This window comes from Triticum dicoccoides, chromosome 5A (assembly GCF_002162155.2).
Source record: "Triticum dicoccoides isolate Atlit2015 ecotype Zavitan chromosome 5A, WEW_v2.0, whole genome shotgun sequence".
Taxonomy (NCBI): domain Eukaryota; kingdom Viridiplantae; phylum Streptophyta; class Magnoliopsida; order Poales; family Poaceae; genus Triticum; species Triticum dicoccoides.
The window spans coordinates 647,975,067-648,000,859 of NC_041388.1; the positions used below are offsets into that span (position 1 = coordinate 647,975,067).

At 45.5% G+C, this 25,793-nt stretch overlaps 1 pseudogene; it reads right to left on the bottom strand.

Moving 5' to 3' along the window:
• Window positions 1-25,793, bottom strand: part of LOC119300306 — a 92,463-nt pseudogene that overhangs the window by 1,593 nt on the left and 65,077 nt on the right.

The following is a 25,793-nucleotide window of genomic DNA, read 5'->3' on the forward strand; positions in this document are numbered from 1 at the left end:
GGAGCTCCGTCGGAGGGGGCATCGATCACGGAGGGCTTCTACATCAACACCATAGCCTCTCCAATGAAGTGTAAGTAGTTTACCTCAGATCTACGGGTCCATAGTTACTAGCTAGATGGCTTCTTATCTCTTTTTGGATCTCAATACAAAGTTCTCCCCCTCTCTTGTGGAGATCTATTCGATGTAATCTTCTTTTGCGGTGTGTTTGTTGAGACCGATGAATTATGGGTTTATGATCAAGTTTATCTATGAACAATATTTGAATCTTCTCCGGATTCTTTTATGTATGATTGGTTATCTTTGCAAGTCTCTTCGAATTATCAGTTTGGTTTGGCCTACTAGATTGATCTTTCTTGCAATGGGAGAAGTGCTTAGCTTTGGGTTCAATTTTGTGGTGTCCTTTCCCAGTGACAGTAGGGGCAGTAAGGCACGTATTGTATTGTTGCCATCGAGGATAACAAGATGGGGTTTTTATCATATTGCATGAATTTATCCCTGTACATCATGTCATCTTGTTTAAGGCGTTACTCTATTCTTATGAACTTAATACTCTAGATGCATGCTGGATAGCGGTCGATGTGTGGAGTAATAGTAGTAGATGCAGGCAGGAGTCGGTCTACTTGTCTTGGACGTGATGCCTATATACATGATCATACCTAGATATTCTCATAACTATGCTCAATTCTGTCAATTGCTCAACAGTAATTTGTTCACCCACCGTAAAATACCTATGCTCTTGAGAGAAGCCACTAGTGAAACATATGGCCCCCGGGTCTATCTTCATCATATTAATCTTCCAATACTTAGTTATTTTCATTGCTTTTATTTTACTTTGCATCTTTATCATAAAAATATCAAAAATATTATCTTATCATATCTATCAGATCTCACTCTCGTAAGTGACCGTGTAGGGATTGACAACCCCTTATCGCATTGGTTGCGAGGATTTATTTGTTTTGTGTAGGTGCGAGGGACTCGCGCATAGCCTCCTACAGGATTGATACCTTGGTTCTCAAAAACTGGGGGAAATACTTACGCTACTTTGCTGCACCACCCTTTCCTCTTCAAGGGAAAACCAACACAAGTGCTCAAGAGGTAGCAAGAAGGATTTCTGGCGCCGTTGCCGGGGAGGTCTACGCAAAAGTCAACATACCAAGTACCCATCACAAACCCTTATCTCCCACATTACATTATTTGCCATTTGCCTCTCGTTTTCCTCTCCCCCACTTCACCCTTGCCGTTTTATTCGCCCTCTCTCTATTCTCCCTCTCTTTCTCTATTTGCCTCCTTTTGCTCATTTCTTGTTTGTTTGTGTGTTGGATTGCTTGCTTGTGTCGATGGCTCAAGATAATACTAAATTGCGTGACTTTACCAATACCAACAAGAATGATTTTATTATCACTCCGATTGCTCCTCTTACCGATGCTGAATCTTGTGAAATTAATGTTGCCTTGCTAAATCTTGTCATGAAATATCCATTTTCCGACCTTCCTAGTGAAGATGCCGCTACCTATCTAAATAGCTTCGTTGATTTGTGTGATATGCAAAAGAAGAAAGATGTGGATAATGATATTGTTAAATTGAAGCTATTTCTTTTTTCGCTTAGAGATCGTGCTAAAGCTTGGTTTTTGTCTTTGCCTAAAAGTAGTATTGATTCGTGGAATAAGTGCAAAGATGCTTTTATCTCTAAGTATTTTCCTCCCGCTAAGATCATCTCTCTTAGAAACGATATTATGAATTTTAAGCAACTTGATCATGAACATGTTGCACAAGCTTGGGAGAGGATGAAATTAATGATACGTAATTGCCCTACTCATGGTTTGAATTTGTGGATGATTATACAAATTTTTTATGCCGGATTGATTTTTGCTTCTAGAAATCTTTTAGATTCGGCCGTGGGAGGCACTTTTATGGAAATCACTTTAGGAGAAGCTACTAAACTCCTAGATAATATTATGGTTAATTATTCTCAATGGCACACTGAAAGATCTACTAATAAGAAAGTACATACGATAGAAGAAATTAATGTTCTGAGTGGAAAGATGGATGAACTTATGAAATTATTTGCTAATAAAAGTGTTTCTTCTGATCCTAATGATATGTCTTTGTCTACTTTGATTTAGAATAATAATGAATCTATGGATGTGAATTTTTTTGGTAGGAACAATTTTGGTAACAACGCGTATGGAGGAAACTTTAATCCTAGGCCTTATCCTAGTAATTCCTCTAATAATTATGGTAATTCCTACAACAATTCTTATGGAAATTATAATAAGATGCCCTCTGATTTTGAATCTAATATTAAATAATTTATTACTTCACAAAATAATTTCAATGCTTTGATTGAAGAAAAATTGCTTAAGATTGATGAGTTGGCTAGGAACGTTGATAGAATTTCTCTTGATGTTGATTCTTTGAAACTTAGATCTATTCCACCTAAGCATGATATCAATGAGTCTCTCAAAGCCATGAGAATTTCCATTGATGAGTGCAAAGAAAGAACCGCTAGGATTCGTGCTAAGAAAGATTCATTTATAAGAGCGTGTTCTTCTAGTTTCCATGATAATAAAGATGAAGATCTAAAAGTTATTGATGTGTCCCCTATTAAATCTTTGTTTTGCAATATTAATCTTGATAATGATGGGACTGAATATGATCCACCTTTACCTAGAAGGCGTTCCAAGAATTCGGAGTTTTTAGATCTTGATGCTAAAATTGATAAAAGTGGGATTGAAGAGATCAAAACTTTAAATATTGATGAACCCACTATTTTGGATTTCAGGGAATTTAATTATGACAATTGATCTTTGATAGATTGTATTTCCTTGTTGCAATCCGTACTAAATTCTCCTCATGCTTATTGCCAACATAAAGCTTTTACCAAACATATCGTTGATGCTTTGATGCAATCTTATGAAGAAAAACTTGAATTGGAAGTTTCTATCCCTAGAAAACTTTATGATGAGTGGGAACCTACTATTAAAATTAAAATTAAAGATCATGAATGCTATGCTTTGTGTGATTTGGGTGCTAGTGTTTCCACGATTCCAAAGACTTTGTGTGATTTGTTAGGTTTCCGTGATTTTGATGATTGCTCTTTAAACTTGCACCTTGCGGATTCCACTGTTAAGAAACCTATGGGAAGAATTAATGATGTTCTTATTGTTGCAAATAGGAATTATGTGCCCGTAGATTTTATCGTTCTTGATATAGATTGCAATCCTTCATGTCCTATTATTCTTGGTAGACCTTTCCTTAGAACAATTGGTGCAATTATTGATATGAAGGAAGGGAGTATTAGATTCCAATTTCCGTTAAGGAAAGGCACAGAACTCTTTCCTAGAAAGAAATTAAATTACCTTATGAATATATTATGAAAGCCACTTATGGATTGCCTACCAAAGATGGCAATACCTAGATCTATTCTTGCTTTTTATGCCTAGCTAGGGGCGTTAAACGATAGCGCTTGTTGGGAGGCAACCCAATTTTATTTTTATTCCTTGCTTTTTTCTCCTGTTTAGTAATAAATAATTTATCTAGCCTCTGTTTTGCTTGTGTTTTTTGTGTTTAATTAGTGTTTGTGCCAAGTAGAACCGTTGGGAAGACTTGGGGAAAGTCTTGTTGAACTTGCTGTAAAAAACAGAAACTTTAGCGCTCACGAGAACTGCTGTCATTTTTATTTGGAAAGTGATATTTAGTTAATTATTTTTGAAGATGATTAATAGATAAATTCCTCACGTCCAGCAATTTATTTTAGAATTTTTGGGGTTCCAGATCTTGCGCTAGATACAGATTACTACAGACTGTTCTGTTTTTGACAGATTCTGTTTTTCGTGCGGTGTTTGCTTATTTTGATGAATCTATGGCTAGTAAAATAGTTTATAAACCATAGAGAAGTTGGAATACAGTAGGTATAACACCAATATAAATAAAGAATGAGTTCATTAAAGTACCTTGAAGTGGTCTTTTATTTTCTTTCGCTAACGGAGCTCACGAGAGTTTCTATTTCAAGTTTTGTGTTGTGAAGTTTTCAAGTTTTGGGTAAAGATTTGATGGATTATGGAACAAGGAGTGGCAAGAGCCTAAGATTGGGGATGCCCATGGCACACCCAAGATAATCTAAGGACACCTAAAATCCAAAGCTTGGGGATGCCCCGGAAGGCATCCCCTCTTTCGTCTACTTCTATCGGTAACTTTACTTGGAGCTATATTTTTATTCGCCACATGATATGTGTTTTACTTGGAGCGTCTTGTATTATTTGAGTCTTTGTTTGTTAGTTTACCACAATCATCCTTGCTATACACACCTTTTGAGAAAGCCATACATGATTTGGAATTTGTTAGAATATTCTATGTGCTTCGCTTATATCTTTTGAGTTATATAGTTTTGCTCTAGTGCTTCACTTATACCTTTTAGAGCACGGTGGTGGATTTGTTTTTATAGAAACTATTGATCTCTCAGGCTTCACTTAGATTATTTTGAGAGTCTTAAATAGCATGGCAATTTGCTTAAATAATCCTATATGCTAGGTATACAAGATTAATAATAAAATTCTCTTAAGTGTGTGTTGAATACTATGAGAAGTTTGATGCTTGATAATTGTTTTGAGATATGGAGGTAGTGATAGTAAAGTTGTGCTAGTTGAGTAGTTGTGAATTTGAGAAATACTTGTGTTAAAGTTTGTGATTCCCGTATCATGCACGTATGGTGAACCGTTATGTGATGAAGTCGGATCATGATTTATTTATTGATTGTCTTCCTTATGAGTGGCGGTCGGGGACGAGCGATGGTCTTTTCCTACCAATCTATCCCCCTAGGAGCACGCGTGTAATACTTTGCTTTGATAACTTGTAGATTTTTGCAATAAGTATATGAGTTCTTTATGACTAATGTTGAGTCCATGGATTATACGCACTCTCACCCTTCCATCATTGCTAGCCTCTCTAATACCGCACACCTTTCGCCGGTATCATATACCTTCCTCAAAACAGCCACCATACCTATCTATCATGGCATTTCCATAGCCATTCCAAGATATATTGCCATGCAACTTTCCACTGTTCCGTTTATTATGACACGCTCCATCATTGTCATATTGCTTTGCATGATTATGTAGTTGACATTGTATTTGTGGCAAAGCCACCGTTCATAATTCTTTCATACATGTCACTCATGAGTCATTGCATATCCCGGTACACCGCCGGAGGCATTCATATAGAGTCATATCTTGTTCTAAGTATTGAGTTGTAATTCATGAGTTGTAAGAAAATAAAAGTGTGATGATCATCATTATTAGAGCATTGTCCCAGTGAGGAAAGTATGATGGAGACTATGATTCCCCCACAAGTCGGGATGAGACTCCGGGCGAAAAAAATAATAAAAAAAGAGGCCATAAAAAAAGAGAAAAGGCCCAAATAAAAAAATGAGAGAAAAAGAGAGAAGGGACAATGCTACTATCCTTTTACCACACTTGTGCTTCAAAGTAGCACCATGATCTTCATGATAGAGAGTCTCCTTTGTTATCACTCTCATATACTAGTGGGAAATTTTCATTATAGAACTTGGCTTGTATATTCCAATGATGGGCTTCCTCAAAATGCCCTAGGTCTTCGTGAGCAAGCAAGTTGGATGCACACCCACTTAGTTTCTTTTTGAGCTTTCATATACTTATAGCTCTAGTGCATCCATTGCATGGCAATCCCTACTCACTCACATTGATATCTATTGATGGGCATCTCCATAGCCCGTTGATATGCTGATACATCTCTGTGTATCTACTTTTCCAAACACTTTTGCCCTTGTTTTGGACTCTAACTTGCATGTTTTAATGGAACTAACCCGGACTGACGCTATTTTCAGTAGAATTACCATGGTGTTATTTATGTGCAGAAACAAAAGTTCTCGGAATGACCTGAAACTTCACGGAACATCTTTTCGGAAATAATAAAAAATCCCTACAAAAGATGAAGACCAGGGGCCCACCACCTGTCCACGAGGGTGGGGGCGTGCCTACCCCCCTACCTCGTGGGCCCCCTGGAGCTCCTCCGACCTCAACTCCAACTCTATATATTCAGTTTCGAAGAGAAAAAAATAAAGAAGAAGGATTGATCGCATTTTACGATACGGAGCCGCCGCCAAGCCCTAAAACCTCTCGGGAGGGCTGATCTAGAGTCCGTTCGGGGCTCCGGAGAGGGGAATCTGTCGCCATCGTCATCATCAACCTTCCTCCATCACCAATTTCATGATGCTCACCGCCATGCGTGAGTAATTCCATCGTAGGCTTGCTGGACGGTTATGGGTTGGATGAGATGTATCATGTAATCGAGTTAGTTTTGTTAGGGTTTGATCCCTAGTATCCACTATGTTCTGAGATTGATGTTGCTATGACTTTGCTATGCTTAATGCTTGTCACTACACTACAAAAAAATACACTTCTGTGATGATACGTGTTTGTCATAGTAGGTCGCTTTTTTTGTCATGCATGTACATCCATGACAAATTTATGACAGAATCAAGATAGTCATACATGTGCTATCGTAGAAGTGTTCCATGACATTACCAAAATTATCATCACGGAAGTGTCCACTTCCATGACGATAAATCACACGTCACAGAAGTGCTTTTGTCAAGGGTGACCGACACGTGGCATCCACCGTAACGGAACGCCGTTAAGCTATCGGGTCGGGTTTTGGATCCGATAACCCGTTAACAGCGCTGACCAATGGGGATTTTCCACGTGTAAAATCATCATTGGCTGGAGGAAACACGTGTCGGCTCATCGTTGGGATAGATGTCAACCACTCATTGGACGGAAGGCGCCTATGATACGTCGACACGTGGCACGGCCCAACAGAGGCCCATTCCTGTGAAAAGGCTGACCCGTTTGACTTGGTCAAAAGGTGGCAGGCCGGCCCATGGAAATCCTGTTAACGGCCTATTCGCATATAGCCCATTTACAATCCGCTAACCCAAGGCCCGTTACGCCCTATCCGAATTAGGCCCAGTAGCGTCATCTGGGCCATCCAATATGATTCCAGCCCGTTTTCACTTCTGGCCCATGTATGGCCCATGACGTCTTTCGGCCCATATGAGGCCCCATGTAACTCTTGGCCTATTAACGGTCCATGGTGAAACTGGCCCGTAATGAACAGTGTATCACTTTACACCCATTAACAGCCCGTGGTGAAATTGGCCCGTAATGAACAGTGTATCACTTTATACCCATTAACGGCCCGTTATTCCGTTGGGCCGTTTCCAGCCCATGTTATCTTTCAGCCTTCTCAGAGCCCATTTATTCTTGGGCTCATTTCCAGCATTCGTTTACTTACGGCCCGTTACTGTCATTTTCTGCTTGTGGGCCAAATTCAGCCCGTGGTTACAGTCGGCCCGTTTATGGTCTGTTAATACGTTGGGCCGTTTTCATAGCGTCATCAAATATGGTCTATTAACGATGGCCCCTTACGGTCGGCCCATGAATGGACGATTCCAACTCTAGCCCGTTTACGGCCATAATGCGGCCTGTTATTGGCCCATGTTTGGCCAATCGATCATACGGCCCGTATAAGGCCCATTGATGATACGGCCCGTAGAAGGCCCATTGTTTCTACGGCCCGTAGAAGGCCTACTGTTTCTAGGGCCCGTAGAAGGCCCACTGTTTCTACAGCCCGTAGGAGGCCAATGTCACTACAGTAAATATTAGCCCATGGTTATTGTGGCCTAGTTTTAAAAAATAGGTTATTGCAGCCACTAGTTAACCGCGGAAAAAGAACTGCAATGACTACAAGCAAAAAAATAAACAAGACAACAAGGAAATAAATAAGCAAGCAACTAACGCTAGGCTATCACGGCTATTACACATATTACATCCACTGGGCATCAAAGTTTGCCACCAGTGCAAATATAGGGAACAAAGCAGCATATCATATACATTGGTCGTCAAAATTGGCCACCAGTGCAAATAAACGCGGCAGCAAAACAAGAGCATAACTGAAACAACTTCAGAAGAGCTCAAGAAACGTTATCCTGGGTATCCACCATGCTGGCAATAAGCTTAGCAAGCTGATTAGCTTTGTCCTGTTTGGCACTAAAATCCTCCAACACTTGCTGTTGCACCAGAAAGTATGCATCTGAATGCTCCAGGGACTTCCACAGTCCTTCCGCTTCTTGTCGCAGCACAGCTGATCGATGTCTTTCAGCTTGTAGTTGAGACTCAAGAAACCGAACTGATTCAGACAGTGAGTTTGAATAGCTTGTGCAAGCGGTAGTGGCCAGTAACTCCAACACTAAACCAAGACAGGATGTGTTAGTATCCTGAACCTTATCTGCATTACTTCCTTTACCGTTGCTTAATAAGGCACTCTTCCCCAATATTCTGTCAGCATTCTAAAAGAAGAAACAAGCAGACACATAACAAGTTTAGCATGTACTAGTATATGAAACTCATTTCGGTGAACCAGTTCATTAGTAAGGTGGACAGGATTAAACTACCAAGTCTTCTATTGCCAAGTACTAGTACATAATAAAAGCATCAAACAAACATATATCTATGTCCTATGGTAGCAATGGAATCTTAAATTAGAATAGTTGTTCTTCAGGTTTAGGCACTTGTTCTACATGAACAGAGTACAGTAAGACGCAAGAATATAATACTTAAAAATAGAAAATGAGCTCATAGACCTTACCACATTCTTGGTTCGGGACCAGTACAGAACAAGGCATTCCCAGTCATCGTCCCGTAAATGTGCCTCAGGAGAACGTAAGGGAATTTGATGAGTTTCTTTGCCGGTGAAGTACGTTTTCTTTAGGTAATTCCGATACTGCCACCAAGCATTCTTGAAGATAGCAGAGGTATTAGCACAGGTTACCTCATCCTGAGTTTCCAAATCGGTCCTTCTCTATAGAGAAAAATGGGAAAATTTGCTGTATTATAACCATCATGGAGGTAGGATGTATGGGATGAAGCAAAGTAATTGCCATGAATAACATTACTTACACATAACTCCTGGACAAACACCTGCAACTGGCATTTTTCTTCATCTTCAGTATAATATTTCCAAGATGGGAAGATACGCACATATGATTTAACAACATCAAATGCAATAGATGCTAAACTACGACTAGCTGGTTGTGCTTCCTCCACAGGAATAGGCGTACTAACTGGTGGAGTTGGGGTTCGCCGTGATAGTACTGGCCCTATGGGCACTGGAGCTTCCTTACTAACTGCTCTTGTTTGGAAGCTCTGTGGTGGATATGGTGCTGTGTCAACAGGAACTGGGTTACTATCGGCTGGGGTTGGGGTTAGATTGGGTGAAGCTGGTTCTCTGTCCATCGTAGTAGGGGTACAATATGCGAGAGTTTGGGTTATGTGTGGTAGGGCTGGTTCTTGTGCATGTACAACTGGGGTGCTATCTCCACCAAGAGGTAGCACTGTTTTATTTGAAGACCGTGTTTTTAGTCCGCTAGATACTGGCATCACCCGCTCCAATTCAAATGGCTGATAAACAGGAAACATAGTTGAATGTACAGACATTGTATGAGAGACAGATGCAATAGATAGTGTGGAAAAAAGAGGGCATGAGTTGACATGTATATAGTTTAACTAAAACGGATAGCATGACATAATTTCACATATATGATGTCTATCTAAACTGGATAGCATAGCATAACATAATTCAAAGATATGATGAATAACTAAACAGGATCGCATGGCATAATTCACCTACATGTTATCTAAGTAATCAGGATCGCATCATTTAATTCACATATGTGATTTATATGCTAAACAGAGGGCATTCGATATGATGTCTGAACTAATGACATGGTGTTGAATATTGTGTATATGATGTCTAAACTATGCAATGCAAGACACCGTATGCATGATATGAGCAGTATAACCGTGCCAAGTTAGAGCATACACCTCAGTGGGGGAATAGGACTGGTCATCTGTCTCTGAATCCATCTCTGAGGAGCTATCGGGACCCAACAAGAGATCTGCTTCGACAGGTAGCACTGTCTGCTCTGAAGGCCTTGTTTTCACTCTAGATTTTTCCATCTCCCACCCAAATGGCTGATTCACAGGAAGAGTAGTTTAATGTACAAACATTGTCGACAAATGGAAATGTAATGAAGAAAAGGATGTGCAAGATATCATTCAAATATATGATGCCTAGTTAAACAGGATGTCATTGCACATTTCACATATATTATGGCTGGCTAAAAGACATGAGACTGCATAATTCCCATATATGATATAGAAACTAAACAGGTGGCATTACAGAACATGTCTAAACTAAGCAGATGACATATATGATGTTAAAAGTAGGCACTGCAAGGCAACATATGCATGATATGACTAACATCATCATGCCAAGGTAGAGCAAACACCTTGGGGGGTAAATAGGAGTGGTCAGCGGCGTCCAAATCCGCCTCAGAACAGATATCTTCCTCTGGATTACAATCTGGAGAGGGGTGGGTAGGGTTTGCCATTGAACCCACCATGGAGGGATGTCCGCATGACATTGTATTGCCGCGCAAAACTCTTCTCTTTTTCTCTACATGTTCAGCATGACTATGTACAATATCTGACATGCATACGAAAAAAATATGGTGAGATTATGTAAGGAGAGCATGAAAAAATTTAGAGTGATGGTAACAACCAGTGGATCAATGTTTTTCCGTTGAACCAAAATAGCCCTACTGGATCGACATGAATGTATAGTAATAAGTGATGCAATAAGTGTACAACCTCTTTGTCGTAGTCGTGTCGACCTCACCATCATTGGGTTGGTCGCTGAAGCAGTTGAGGCAGAGGTGGCTGTCGGAGGTGTGGAGGAAGATCTGAGGAATCTGTAGACGGCGTCCAGGGCACTGCTCTGTTGTGACGGATCGTTCTGTCATTGGAGCAGCTCCGGTGAGCCGTAAGACGTCAAGGCTGAAGCAGCACAAGACAGACATCGTCAATCTCAAGTGGGATTCTAATAGCATCTCCAATAGATGATGTAAAATGGATGTAAAATTAACATCACCAAAAACCACCTGACTACAACAGATGAGGTAAAAACTGTTGACTCTGAACTTAACTGTCGAAACTGAAATTTATTGTGGAATCTGAATGCTACTGTCGAAACTGAACGCAATGGTAGAAGAGAGGCACTTGACATGTAGTTTAGGGAGGGCCTGTAGTTCATCTTCAACCTGCACCCACCTGAGCCGCCAGCCACCACTGGCCGAACCGCCGGCCCAGTGCCGCCTCGCCGCCCCGAAACAACTCGCCACCGCCGCCCCGGCTAGCCCTCTAGACCCCCCGCCCCCACCCTGAACCCTAAGATAGATAGTGGGGTACCTCTCCGGCGAGCCCCCGTCCCCACTGCGGGTGGTTCTTCCTTAACTCCGGCAAGCCCCCCAACCCCTGAAAATCAACTGACCCAAAAGTCGATTCAGTCGACTGAAGTGTGGCTTAATCGGAGCAGAGCAGCAGCACGAGCGAGGGGGAGAGTAGCAGTAGCAGCTGGGCGAGCGAGCGAGAGCTGGAGCAGCAGCAGCAGATCCGGCTGGTATGGCCGCCGCCGCCGAAGGGGCCTCGCACTGGGGGAGAGCCGCCGTTGAGATGTCACCCGCGGCGCCGGCTTCAAGGTAGCCGCTCCATGGGGGTGCGGGATGGAGCACCGTCGGCGCCGGGAGGTCGAGTTAAGGAGAAGGTGCGATGCGATGAGTGTACAACCTCTTTGGTGGCGCCGAGTAGGCCTCGGCTTCGTCCGAGGAGTCGGTGAGAATGATGCGGTTCCGGTGGAGCAGGTTTAGGCGGCGATGTGGGGATGGAGCAGCCGTGATAGACGAGGCGATCATCGGAGCAGCTCCTTGGAGGTGGAGGACGGGGCAGCTGAACCGGTGGGACGGTGAGATGGACGACGAATCCTCATCCGGGGAGGTGGACGAGGGACGTCGAGCTGTTGCGCTAGACGATGTCTCGGGGAAGAGGCTCCGGCTAGGCAGCGGTGACATGGCGGACGGAGGAGGGTGGGGTTTCACGGCTGGAGCGGAGAGGTTATGGCGGCCTGGGATTTCGAATGGCGAAAAGGGGGCGATGGGAGGGGGTGAAGCATGACTTAGGAACGCGCTTGTCCAAAATGTAGGGTGTGTTACAAAAGTACCCCCCATAGATTTGAACTAGCGGCCCTTTCGGCTCAGGGTTAGAAGGGGGATTTCGCATGTCGGAATTTGGCAGCTGGAGGGAGTTTTCGCGCGCGTTGTAATTTTGGGATAGCAAGGCGCGGGTTGTGAAGGCGCGAGTTTTGGGAGCACGATATCTGAATTTTCGGGATATAACAAGACGCGGGTTGAATTTGAATTTTAGGGACAAGCCTAACATGTAGTAATATTGTACTTGTACGTACCAAATCAATTCGCACTTCCCTCAACCAAAAGGAAAATGAAAAAAATAAAACTATTTACACCACACAAAGAGAGAGTCTTGCCCCGTTTTACTATACAAATGTTATTCAAAGCTACTCCCTCCTTCCATCTATATAGGGCCTAATGCGTTTTTCGATGCTAACTTTGACCAAATAATAGAGAAATGATATATGACATGCAACTTACACAAAGCACACCGTTAAATTCGTCTGTGAAAGGTTCTTTCAATGATATAATTTTCACATTGTGCATGTCATGTACTATTAATCTTGTCAATAGTCAAAGGCGGTCTTAAAAATCTCATTACGCCCTATATAGATGGAAGGAGGGAGTATGAATCCATGTTATGTCCGATTAAATTTTTTCGTGTCAGGACCCCGATTCCAAGTCACATCGATCTAGCCAGTAACACCTCATATCACTTTGCGGCCTCACGCACGGTATCCCACGGGTGTCGCCTTACCATGGCCCGGGACCGTTTATGCCTTTTCGCTCACGTATATGATAGTGTCGCTAGCATCCATATGACAGAGAACCCGGACCGACATGGCTAGTCGTGAACCCAACGCGGCAATGTCCTATGGAGACAGGCATACATGAATCACATCGAGCATGTCGGTCATTAGCGAGTGATTCCGGGCTGTAGCACTGGGCTAATAGGACTCCGGGGAACCCGGGCTGTAGCAGGCTAGGCAGGACTCCGGATGTCACCGCGTGACATTTCCCCGAAGAGACAGACATAGGAACGACGTGAAACACATGCCGGCCAGTCAAGTGTTCTGAGCAGTAGTGCTGGGCTAGCAGGACTCCGGTGAACCGGGCTGTAGCGGACTACTATGGCTCGAGGAACACTAGACTACATTTCCCCATAAGAAAGGCTGCCAAGGATAAACAACTAGATTGTCGGATCCCACTCATACCAAGCATTTCAATCATACATACAATATGCCCGATATGAGTACATACAACATGGCATCACAACAAAACTCTACAACTCAAGTACTTTATTTAAAGGCTCCAGAGAGCCATACATAACATGATCATACAGATAGGGGTCACATGACCCGACACTCAAGTCATACAATCATACAAGCACAAGCGGAAGCAACTAGTCTGAGTACAGACACTAGAAAGAAAGAAGGCTTCTTGAAGCCTGATTATCTACATAGGGCCCTCCATCGCCAGGATCACCACCTGGGTGGCTAGTCACTCGTCGACGTCAAGGTCTACGTAGAACCCATCGGAGGGGGCGGTGTTGTCGTCTGAAACAGTAATTAAGCAAACATGAGTACAAACGTACTCAGCAATTCTTACAACAGAACCTACTATACATGCTCATTCTCAAGAAGGTGGTGGGGTTATAGCAGCAAGCCAGCTTTGACTCTTGGCTAAGCTATCCTACGGAACTCCACTAGTAAAATAGTTTTCGCACACGAGTCCACTACTCACCAACATAATACTCCACCGGGTATCCTCCCTCGTCATCCTACGAGAGGGCCATCCTCGGTACTCACACTTATCTTGAGTCTTTTAGTAGTATCCATTAAATTGTCTATGAACTGTATAGGCAATCAAGTAGTCCTTTACTGCGGACGCGGCTATTCGAATAGTTTTATACCCTGCAGGGGTGTACTTCTTCATACACGCTTTCACCACTTATCGCCGTTTACACGACATGTACTCGGCAACCTTCAAGCGGAAGCCCACCGAGGGTGTTGGCCACGGCCTACCTAAACACTTAAGTCTCTAGTCTAGGTTTATTGCCAATCCAGGTTCCATCCGCAGGGAGTCCGGCCGAGGTTTCCACATACGGCCCCAAACGATGTGAACAGGGTCCCAAGATGCTAAACGGGCGCCCGGCATACCCGGCCACGGTGTATCTACCGCAACATAGCCCACCCCTAGGGTCAGTGCTACGCACGGCCACCAACACATAACCTACAAACACCAGAAACTATTTGCAACTCCTGGACAGAGTACTAGGGTGATTAAGAAGCCGAGAGGGTCCATTGGTTTCGGGCCCAATGTACGGTAGTAACTGCATCTTAAATCACACATATAGATCTCAGTTCTTATGGACGGCCTCAATGAAACAACCAACCATGTACTCCTACATGGCCTCTCATCGATACCATTACCAAAACATGTTCAACACATCCCTCACATTACTGACATAATCATATCACTCTAGCCCATCACCTAGATGAACCAGACCTGACACAACTCTAAGCATAGCAGACATAGCAAGGTAGGAATCACATACATGGCTCAATCAACTCCTACACATGCTAGTGGATTTCATCTAGTTACTGTGGCAATGACAGGTCATGCAGAGGATAAGGGTTCAACTACCGTAGCACACAGCAGTTTGAATCGTGTTGTCTTAATGCAGTAAACAAGAGCAGAAGCGAGAACATGGGTTTGTATCGGAATGATCAATGGGTTGCTTGCCTGTTGTAGAGGTAGTAGGGTACTTGTAACGCCCTCGATGCGGCTATAGCTCCCACGTGTCGAGGCACGACTTAGAGACATAACCGCATTGAAAGCAATGTCGCAAGTCAGGCAATCATTACAACATCCCATGTAATATATAATAAAAGGGGGAGATAACATAGTTGGCTTACACTCGCCACGTCACATCAGAGTACATAAATAACATCCATCATACAAATCACTCATGGCCCGACTACGGTGCCAAAATAGAAAAGAACCCAATGTGCGACAAGGTCCTGAATCGATAACCCCAACTAGGCACCACTACTGATCATCCGGAAAAGACACATAGTAGCGCTGAGAGTCCTCGTCGAACTCCCACTTGAGCTCGTAATCGTCAACTGGAGCAGAAACACCGGGACCTGCATCTGGAGTTATAGTATCTGTGAGCCACAGGGACTCAGCAATCTCACACCCACGCGATCAAGACTATTTAAGCTCATAGGAATGGATAAGGCAAAATATGTGGAGCTGCAGCAAGCGACTAGCATATGTGGTGGCTAACTTATACGCAAAAGAGAGCGAGAAGAGAAGGCGAAGCACGAGCGAGAAGCTAAAGGAACATCCTGCGCAAGCATAACTCCAACACCGTGTCCACTTCCCGAACTCCGCCGAGAAGGGGCCATCACGGTAACACACACGGTTGATTCATTTTAATTAAGTTTAGTTCAAGTAATCTACAACCGGACATTAACAAATTCCCATCTGCCCATAACCGCGGGCACGGCTTTCGAAAGTTCAATCCCTGCAGGGGGGTCCCAACTTAGCCCATGACAAGCTCTCACGGTCAACGAAGGAATAGACCTCCACCCGAGACACACCGATCAGACTCGGCAACCCGGTACAACAAGACAATTCGACAGGTTAAAACAAGACCAGCAACACCGCCCGAATGTGCCGACAAATCCCGATAGGAGCTGCACATATCTCTTTCTCAGGGCACACTCAGATGAGCGCTCCATACAACTAAAACCAAACCTCGAGTTTCCCCGAGGGGGCGCTGCACAGGACTCTAGTTTGGACCAACGCTCAGAGGAGCACTGGCCCCGGGGGGGGGGGTTAAAATAAGATGACCTTCGGGCTCCGGAAACCCAAGGGAAAAAGAGGCTAGGTGGCAAATGGTAAAACCAATGTTGGGCATTGCTGGAAAAGCTTTAATCAAGGCGAACTATCAAGGGGTTCCCATTATAACCCAACCGCGTAAGGGACGCAACAATCCGGGAACATAACACCGATATGACGGAAACTAGGGCGGCAAGAGTGGAACAAAACACTAGGCGAGAGGCCGAGCCTTCCACCCTTTACCAAGTATATAGATGCATTAAGACAACATAGCAACATAATGATATCCCAACAAGAAAATAAATGTTCCAACAAGGAACGGCTCCAATCTTCACCTGCAACTAACAACGCTATAAGAAGGGCTGAGCAAAGCGGTAACATAGCCAATCAACAGTTTGCTAGGACAATGGTGGGTTAGAGGATCAACATGGCAATTGGGAGGCTGACAAGCAAAAGGTAGGCATCGTAGCAGTGGCAAAGCAAAAGAGCGAGCAAACTAGCATAGCAAAGATAGTAGTGATTTCGAGGGTATGATCATCTTGCCTGCACAGTTGTCAGAGTTGACTGGATCCTCACAAGCAAACTCAACGGGCTCCTCGGTAGCGAACTCGTCTCCCGGCTCTACCCAACGAGACAAACAAGCAACAAGGATACAATCAACCACGGGAAAGACCAAGCAATATGATGAAATGACGATATGCTATGCGGATGCGATGCGGGATGCAAAATGCAAGATATGACAGGAAATGCATGAACCTGGCATCAACTTGGAAAACCAAGTGTGCCACTGGATAGAGGGGATGAAATCGCTTGAAAACGATATAAAGATCATTGGAATCGGAGCTACGGTTTGGAAATGGCAAGCGTTTTAAGATATGACACCGGTCTGCGATTTACAGCAAGTAGGCACCTAAATGCAACAAAATGAACATGCTACAACCACCAAACATGAAAACAAAATACATGGCAGTGATGTACACAAGATGGTTGACAAAACACTAGCACTGAGCCATAGGCAAATTCATCCATTAAGAGGTTCAAACAAGCATGGCTAAAACGCAAATGCAAAACAGATTCCAGACTTAGTGAAATTAACACTAGCCTGAAATTTCAGATCACGATGCTCTCTTCGGAGCAGCAAAACAACATGATAGAAAACCTGAACATGACAAGTAAGAACATGGCATGGAGCTACTCAACAAGCTTAACAAAACACCCAAAGTGACCTGGGGCCAAAAGGGTTCACAAAATACTCTACCGAGCTCACGAACATAGCTCGAACACAATCAGTTTTCAGACTTAGTGAAAACTGAGACATGCTGAAATTTAACTCACGAAGGCATGTAAACGAGCTCGATGCACTCACTACGGTGCAAGTCATGGCAAGGAAAGCATATAACCAGCAAGAAGGCACAATGTGCTAGCTACACATGGCAAGAACGAAGACATAGCATGCATGGAACACTAACGGTAGCATTGGCAAAATCGCAAACAAGTTGACGATCTGCCCAGATTAACGACGAAGCAAAAGTTGAGATCGATTGAGTCAACCTAGAGCACTCCACATATGCCAACAAAGACATGGATGGATAGAGCATAACATAAATATCAAAACTCCCTTACTGATCATCCTCAAAAGAGGCACGGATCACTAGGAAACAAGCTGGACATATAGCATCATGAACTAAAATATCCCAGACTTAGTGAAAATCACTAAGTCTCTGAAATCAGCAATCTCAGGTACCTCTCTTCGCAAGCTTGCACAAGACAACTCACACATCCTAAAAATGCATGGGTGACACCTCTGAAAAGAAGACAAAATGCTTAACAATTCATCCCAAAGGGGCACAGGCATATCATGCACGAATTAAACATGGCAAAAATGACAAAAGTGCATGATGAACTAACGGATCTGCGATTTAACTCACGAAGCCTCCTTCTAACAGAATTTTGGGTATCAAGATGACCTCAAACGCAAATGATGCAATGGAATGAAATGATGTGCATGTCGAGACGAAGATTTTGATATATCATACGCCCAAAACGAAGCTACGGTTGCGAAGATACAAGCAGTCAAAGATAGCATGAAAATTTAGGGTTTCGGGGGAGAGAGGTCAACCGATGCCCAGATCCAGATCTGGATCGGCACGCTTCCCGAGGCGGCGCCGGAGACACTGTAGCAGCCGGAGGAGCTCGTCGCCGGAGCCGGTGGAGGAGGGGAGGCCGGCGAGGCGGCGGGGAGAGGCCGGGGTGGCGCCGGGGAAGGCCGGTGGCGGCGCCCGGCGGCGGTGGACGCGGCCCGCGCGCCGGCGAGGGCGGCGGTGGCCGGCGCCGATGCGGGCGGCGGCGGGGCGCGCCGGTGACGAGGGCGGCGGCCGGCGGAGCGTCGGGCGGCGGCGGCCTCGGGCGAAGGAGGAGGCGGCGGCGGATCGGGCCTCGGGGGCCGGCGCTGGGCCTCGGGCCCGCGTCGGTGGCGGCGGCGAACTGGTCCCGCGGGGACACGTGGCGGCGGCGGGTTGGATGGCGGCGGCGGGCGGACGTTGTCCGGCCAGGGGCGGACACGTCCGTCGGTGGAGATCTGTTTTTTTTAAACTAGGGTTTCGGACGGGGGAAGAAGAGATCCGAATGGAGGGGGTATAAATAGGCATAGAGGGAGCTAGGAGAGTCCAAATGAGGTGCGGTTTTCGCCCACGCGATCGTGATCGAACGCTCTAGGACATGGAGCAGAGTTTGGTGGGTTTTGGGCCAAATTTGGAGGGGTGTTGGGCTGCAACACACACGAGGCCTTTTCGGTCCCTCGGTTAACCGTTGGAGTATCAAACGAAGTCCAAATGATACGAAACTTGACAGGCGGTCTACCGGTAGTAAACCAAGGCCGCTTGGCAAGTCTCGGTCCAATCCGGAAATGTTTAATCCCCACACACGAAAGAAAGCTAGAAATGGCCACCGGAGGAGAACGAAGCGCCGGAATGCAAAACGGACAACGGGGAAAATGCTCGAATGCATGAGATGAACATGTATGCAAAATGCAATGCACGAGATGACATGGTATGAAATGCATGAAAACGAAAACAACACACGGAGACAAAGACCCGAACCCGAGAAATAAATATAACTTAGCGCCGGAGACGGCAAGAGTTGGATACAAATATGGAAAGTATATCTGGGGCATTACAACACTCCACCACTACGAAAAGATCTCGTCTCGAGATCTAGGACTGAAAGAACTCCGGGTACTCAGAACGGAGGTGATCCTTGCGTTCCCAGGTAGATTCACGGTCGGAATGGTGAGACCACTTGACTTTGAGGAATTTAATTGATTTGTTGCGAGTCTTGCGTTCAGTCTCTTCAAGAATAGCAACTGGGTGCTCACGATAAGAGAGATCTTCTTGGAGCTCAATGTCCTCGAAGTTGACGGTGCGGTCAGGAATCTTGAAGCACTTTCGAAGCTGAGAGACATGGAACACATCATGAACATTTGCAAAGTTTGAAGGAAGCTCGAGTTGATAGGCGAGGTCGCCTCTCTTGCTGACAACCTTGAAAGGTCCCACGTATCTAGGGGCAAGCTTCCCTTTGATACCGAAGCGACGAGTACCTTTCATGGGAGAGACGCGGAGGTAAACATGATCTCCGATCTCGAAAACCAGATCACGGTGCTTACTATCATAGTAGCTCTTCTGGCGGGACTGGGCTGCTTTGAGGTTATCACGAATGACTTTGCACATATCTTCTGCTGAAACGGCTGACGGAACGGAGGAGGAGGAAGCCAATACTTCTGCTGCTTGACCACTTGAGTAGAGGAAGACGGAGTAACATCTCTGGCACGCTTCCTGGAAGCATCACACCTCATCTGAGCAGCCTCTTGCTTCAGTGCCATGTTGTAGAACTCATCGTATCTCAACGGCTCAAAGAGGACAAGAGCGAGCTGAATTTCCTCACGAAGACCACCCCTGAACTGATAGATCATGCTCTTCTCATCAGGAACATCCTGCTTGGCAAAACGGGCGAGCTTCTGGAACAACTTGTTGTAGTCATAGACAGACAAAGAGCCTTGCTTCAGATTGCGGAATTCCTGACGCTTACTCTCAACCACACTTTGAGGGATGTGATGAGCGCGGAAATCTTGACGGAAATCGTCCCAAGTGATCAAACGTCCACCTCTGGAATCCTTGTACTGCTGGAACCACTCTGCAGCCTGATCTTTGAGCTGGAAAGAAGCGAACTTGACGAAATCTTCAGGCCTGACGTTGCTGCATTCAAAATGCTTGCCCAGATCCACTAGCCAATCGTCAGCATCGGTAGCCTCAACACAACCGCTGAACGTCTTTGGGCCATTTGCGAGGAACTGGTTCAGAGTAGCAAAGTGGTGCTGATTATGGCCTTGATTCCCTTGACTGCCTTGATTGCGCTCTTGGAGAATTTGCATGATCAACTGTGTGTTTGCATTAGTAGCGGCCATCACAGCTTGCCATGCTTCCGGAGGAGGCGGAGGTGGAGGCGGATCAGGATTCAGAGTCGTGCGCGTTGGAGGAGCCATCCTGAAGAGGTTGACCACCATTAGCACATTGATAGACAACAATATAGAAGCTGAATCCAACGGAATGAAAATTGCAACATATAGTCTTCACATCCGAACAAAATGAACGAATGCATTCCTCTTCAAATGGTCACATATCCATAAATTGAGAAGCCACGTAGAATTAAGGTAGAGAAATAAATCAACAAGGTACGGATCAAGAACGAATAATCGGTAAGAAATCCCAATCTCAAACCAATATCCGTGGAAGAAGAACTAGAGCTACTAGAATTCCCACCTATGAAACTCCCGAACCTTTCCGGTTATGCAATCAGGTGTTGGGGATATAGGGGAAGCATAATATCTCACCCAAACTAGCAAATCCTACATCCAGCTGTATCCATCCTTCAACACATAACCAAGAAAACTTCGGAAACCATCTACCTCAACCTTCGAAAAGCATCCGTTATACAAGTTATGGCGATACTCCCGAACTCCCGCCCCAGTACTGGGTGGCGTTGAGGTTATCTCACCAACGAACTGCATAAAAGAGATTTCCGATGTCGCGCACATATCTCAAGTATACCAGAATTGCAACGATAAAATTGTGACGACAACACCTCAGAGCTCAACTCCCCGGGACACTGCCACAACCCCTAAAGACAGGAGGCACCAAGAACAATGTTCTCGTCACAAAACCATCGGAACAAATCCAAAATACTCGCGTGATCCTAAATTTTTTTTTGTGAAATTTGAGAAGAGAAGAGTCAAAACTCTACGTCAGGATGCCTTACCAGAGCGATGAGGAGACTGGGAAGTAAAAAGAATTCCTAAGCTCTCTGATATATAATTCCTAAGGACTCAAAACATTTTTCTAGACACAACTCGGCTGCTAAAAACGATCAAGCAATGGGGCGCCTAAGGTCGGGGAAGGCTCTGATTACCAACTTGTAACGCCCTCGATGCGGCTATAGCTCCCACGTGTCGAGGCACGACTTAGAGACATAACCGCATTGAAAGCAATGTCGCAAGTCAGGCAATCATTACAACATCCCATGTAATATATAATAAAAGGGGGAGATAACATAGTTGGCTTACACTCGCCACGTCACATCAGAGTACATAAATAACATCCATCATACAAATCACTCATGGCCCGACTACGGTGCCAAAATAGAAAAGAACCCAACGTGCGACAAGGTCCTGAATCGATAACCCCAACTAGGCACCACTACTGATCATCCGGAAAAGACACATAGTAGCGCTGAGAGTCCTCGTCGAACTCCCACTTGAGCTCGTAATCGTCAACTGGAGCAGAAACACCGGGACCTGCATCTGGAGTTGTAGTATCTGTGAGCCACAGGGACTCAGCAATCTCACACCCACGCGATCAAGACTATTTAAGCTCATAGGAATGGATAAGGCAAAATATGTGGAGCTGCAGCAAGCGACTAGCATATGTGGTGGCTAACTTATACGCAAAAGAGAGCGAGAAGAGAAGGCGAAGCACGAGCGAGAAGCTAAAGGAACATCCTGCGCAAGCATAACTCCAACACCGTGTCCACTTCCCGGACTCCGCCGAGAAGGGGCCATCACGGTAACACACACGGTTGATTCATTTTAATTAAGTTTAGTTCAAGTAATCTACAACCGGACATTAACAAATTCCCATCTGCCCATAACCGCGGGCACGGCTTTCGAAAGTTCAATCCCTGCAGGGGGGTCCCAACTTAGCCCATGACAAGCTCTCACGGTCAACGAAGGAATAGACCTCCACCCGAGACACACCGATCAGACTCGGCAACCCGGTACAACAAGACAATTTGACAGGTTAAAACAAGACCAGCAACACCGCCCGAATGTGCCGACAAATCCCGATAGGAGCTGCACATATCTCTTTCTCAGGGCACACTCAGATGAGCGCTCCATACAACTAAAACCAAACCTCGAGTTTCCCCGAGGGGGCGCTGCACAGGACTCTAGTTTGGACCAACGCTCAGAGGAGCACTTGCCCGGGGGGGGGGGTTAAAATAAGATGACCTTCGGGCTCCGGAAACCCAAGGGAAAAAGAGGCTAGGTGGAAAATGGTAAAACCAATGTTGGGCATTGCTGGAAAAGCTTTAATCAAGGCGAACTATCAAGGGGTTCCCATTATAACCCAACCGCGTAAGGGACGCAACAATCCGGGAACATAACACCGATATGACGGAAACTAGGGCGGCAAGAGTGGAACAAAACACTAGGCGAGAGGCCGAGCCTTCCACCCTTTACCAAGTATATAGATGCATTAAGACAACATAGCAACATAATGATATCCCAACAAGAAAATAAATGTTCCAACAAGGAACGGCTCCAATCTTCACCTGCAACTAACAACGCTATAAGAAGGGCTGAGCAAAGCGGTAACATAGCCAATCAACGGTTTGCTAGGACAATGGTGGGTTAGAGGATCAACATGGCAATTGGGAGGCTGACAAGCAAAAGGTAGGCATCGTAGCAGTGGCAAAGCAAAAGAGCGAGCAAACTAGCATAGCAAAGATAGTAGTGATTTCGAGGGTATGATCATCTTGCCTGCACAGTTGTCAGAGTTGACTGGATCCTCGCAAGCAAACTCAACGGGCTCCTCGGTAGCAAACTCGTCTCCCGGCTCTACCCAACAAGACAAACAAGCAACAAGGATACAATCAACCACGGGCAAGACCAAGCAATATGATGAAATGACGATATGCTATGCGGGATGCGATGCGGGATGCAAAATGCAAGATATGACAGGAAATGCATGAACCTGGCATCAACTTGGAAAACCAAGTGTGCCACTGGATAGAGGGGATGAAATCGCTTGAAAACGATATAAAGATCATTGGAATCGGAGCTACGGTTTGGAAATGGCAAGCGTTTTAAGATATGACACCGGTCTGCGATTTACAGCAAGTAGGCATCTAAATGCAACAAAACGAACATGCTACAACCACCAAACATGAAAACAAAATACATGGCAGTGATGTACACAAGATGGTTGACAAAACACTAGCACTGAGCCATAGGCAAATTCATCCATTAAGAGGTTCAAACAAGCATGGCTAAAACGCAAATGCAAAACAGATTCCAGACTTAGTGAAATTAACACTAGCCTGAAATTTCAGATCACGATGCTCTCTTCGGAGCAGCAAAACAACATGATAGAAAACCTGAACATGACAAGTAAGAACATGGCATGGAGCTACTCAACAAGCTTAACAAAACACCCAAAGTGACCTGGGGCCAAAAGGGTTCACAAAATACTCTACCGAGCTCACGAACATAGCTCGAACACAATCAGTTTTCAGACTTAGTGAAAACTGAGACATGCTGAAATTTAACTCACGAAGGCATGTAAACGAGCTCGATGCACTCACTACGGTGCAAGTCATGGCAAGGAAAGCATATAACCAGCAAGAAGGCACAATGTGCTAGCTACACATGGCAATAACGAAGGCATAGCATGCATGGAACACTAACGGTAGCATCGGCAAAATCGCAAACAAGTTGACGATCTGCCCAGATTAACGACGAAGCAAAAGTTGAGCTCGATTGAGTCAACCTAGAGCACTCCACATATGCCAACAAAGACATGGATGGATAGAGCATGACATAAATATCAAAACTCCCTTACTGATCATCCTCAAAAGAGGCACGGATCACTAGGAAACAAGCTGGACATATAGCATCATGAACTAAAATATCCCAGACTTAGTGAAAATCACTAAGTCTCTGAAATCAGCAATCTCAGGTACCTCTCTTCGCAAGCTTGCACAAGACAACTCACACATCCTAAAAATGCATGGGTGACACCTCTGGAGAGAAGACAAAATTCTTAACAATTCATCCCAAAGGGGCACAGGCATATCATGCACGAATTAAACATGGCAAAAATGACAAAAGTGCATGATGAACTAACGGATCTGCGATTTAACTCACGAAGCCTCCTTCTAACAGAATTTTGGGTATCAAGATGACCTCAAACGCAAATGATGCAATGGAATGAAATGATGTGCATGTCGAGGCGAAGATTTTGATATATCATACGCCCAAAACGAAGCTACGGTTGCAAAGATACAAGAAGTCAAAGATAGCACGAAAATTTAGGGTTTCGGGGGAGAGAGGTCAACCGATGCCCAGATCCAGATCTGGATCGGCACGCTTCCCGAGGCGGCGCCGGAGACACTGTAGCAGCCGGAGGAGCTCGTCGCCGGAGCCGGTGGAGGAGGGGAGGCCGGCGAGGCGGCGGGGAGAGGCCGGGGTGGCGCCGGGGAAGGCCGGTGGCGGCGCCCGGCGGCGGTGGACGCGGGCCGCGCGCCGGCGAGGGCGGCGGTGGCCGGCGCCGATGCGGGCGGTGGCGGGGCGCGCCGGTGACGAGGGCGGCGGCCGGCGGAGCGTCGGGCGGCGGCGGCCTCGGGCGAAGGAGGAGGCGGCGGCGGATCGGGCCTCGGGGGCCGGCGCTGGGCCTCGGGCCCGCGTCGGTGGCGGCGGCGAACTGGTCCCGCGGGGACACGTGGCGGCGGCGGGTTGGATGGCGGCGGCGGGCGGACGTTGTCCGGCCGGGGGCGGACACGTCCGTCGGTGGAGATCTGTTTTTTTTAAAACTAGGGTTTCGGACGGGGGAAGAAGAGATCCGAATGGAGGGGGTATAAATAGGCATAGAGGGAGCTAGGAGAGTCCAAATGAGGTGCGGTTTTCGCCCACGCGATCGTGATCGAACGCTCTAGGACATGGAGCAGAGTTTGGTGGGTTTTGGGCCAAATTTGGAGGGGTGTTGGGCTGCAACACACACGAGGCCTTTTCGGTCCCTCGGTTAACCGTTGGAGTATCAAACGAAGTCCAAATGATACGAAACTTGACAGGCGGTCTACCGGTAGTAAACCAAGGCCGCTTGGCAAGTCTCGGTCCAACCCGGAAATGTTTAATCCCCACACACGAAAGAAAGCTAGAAATGGCCACCGAAGGAGAACGAAGCGCCGGAATGCAAAACGGACAACGGGGAAAATGCTCGAATGCATGAGATGAACATGTATGCAAAATGCAATGCACGAGATGACATGGTATGAAATGCATGAAAACGAAAACAACACACGGAGACAAAGACCCGAACCCGAGAAATAAATATAACTTAGCGCAGGAGACGACAAGAGTTGGATACAAATATGGAAAGTATATCTGGGGCGTTACAGTACTGCCCTTCAGACGGATACTCGGGGTTATCCTCGGAGGCAGAACCTACCACGAAAATCACACCGAACATGATCAACACATGGCAATATGCAATAATATGAT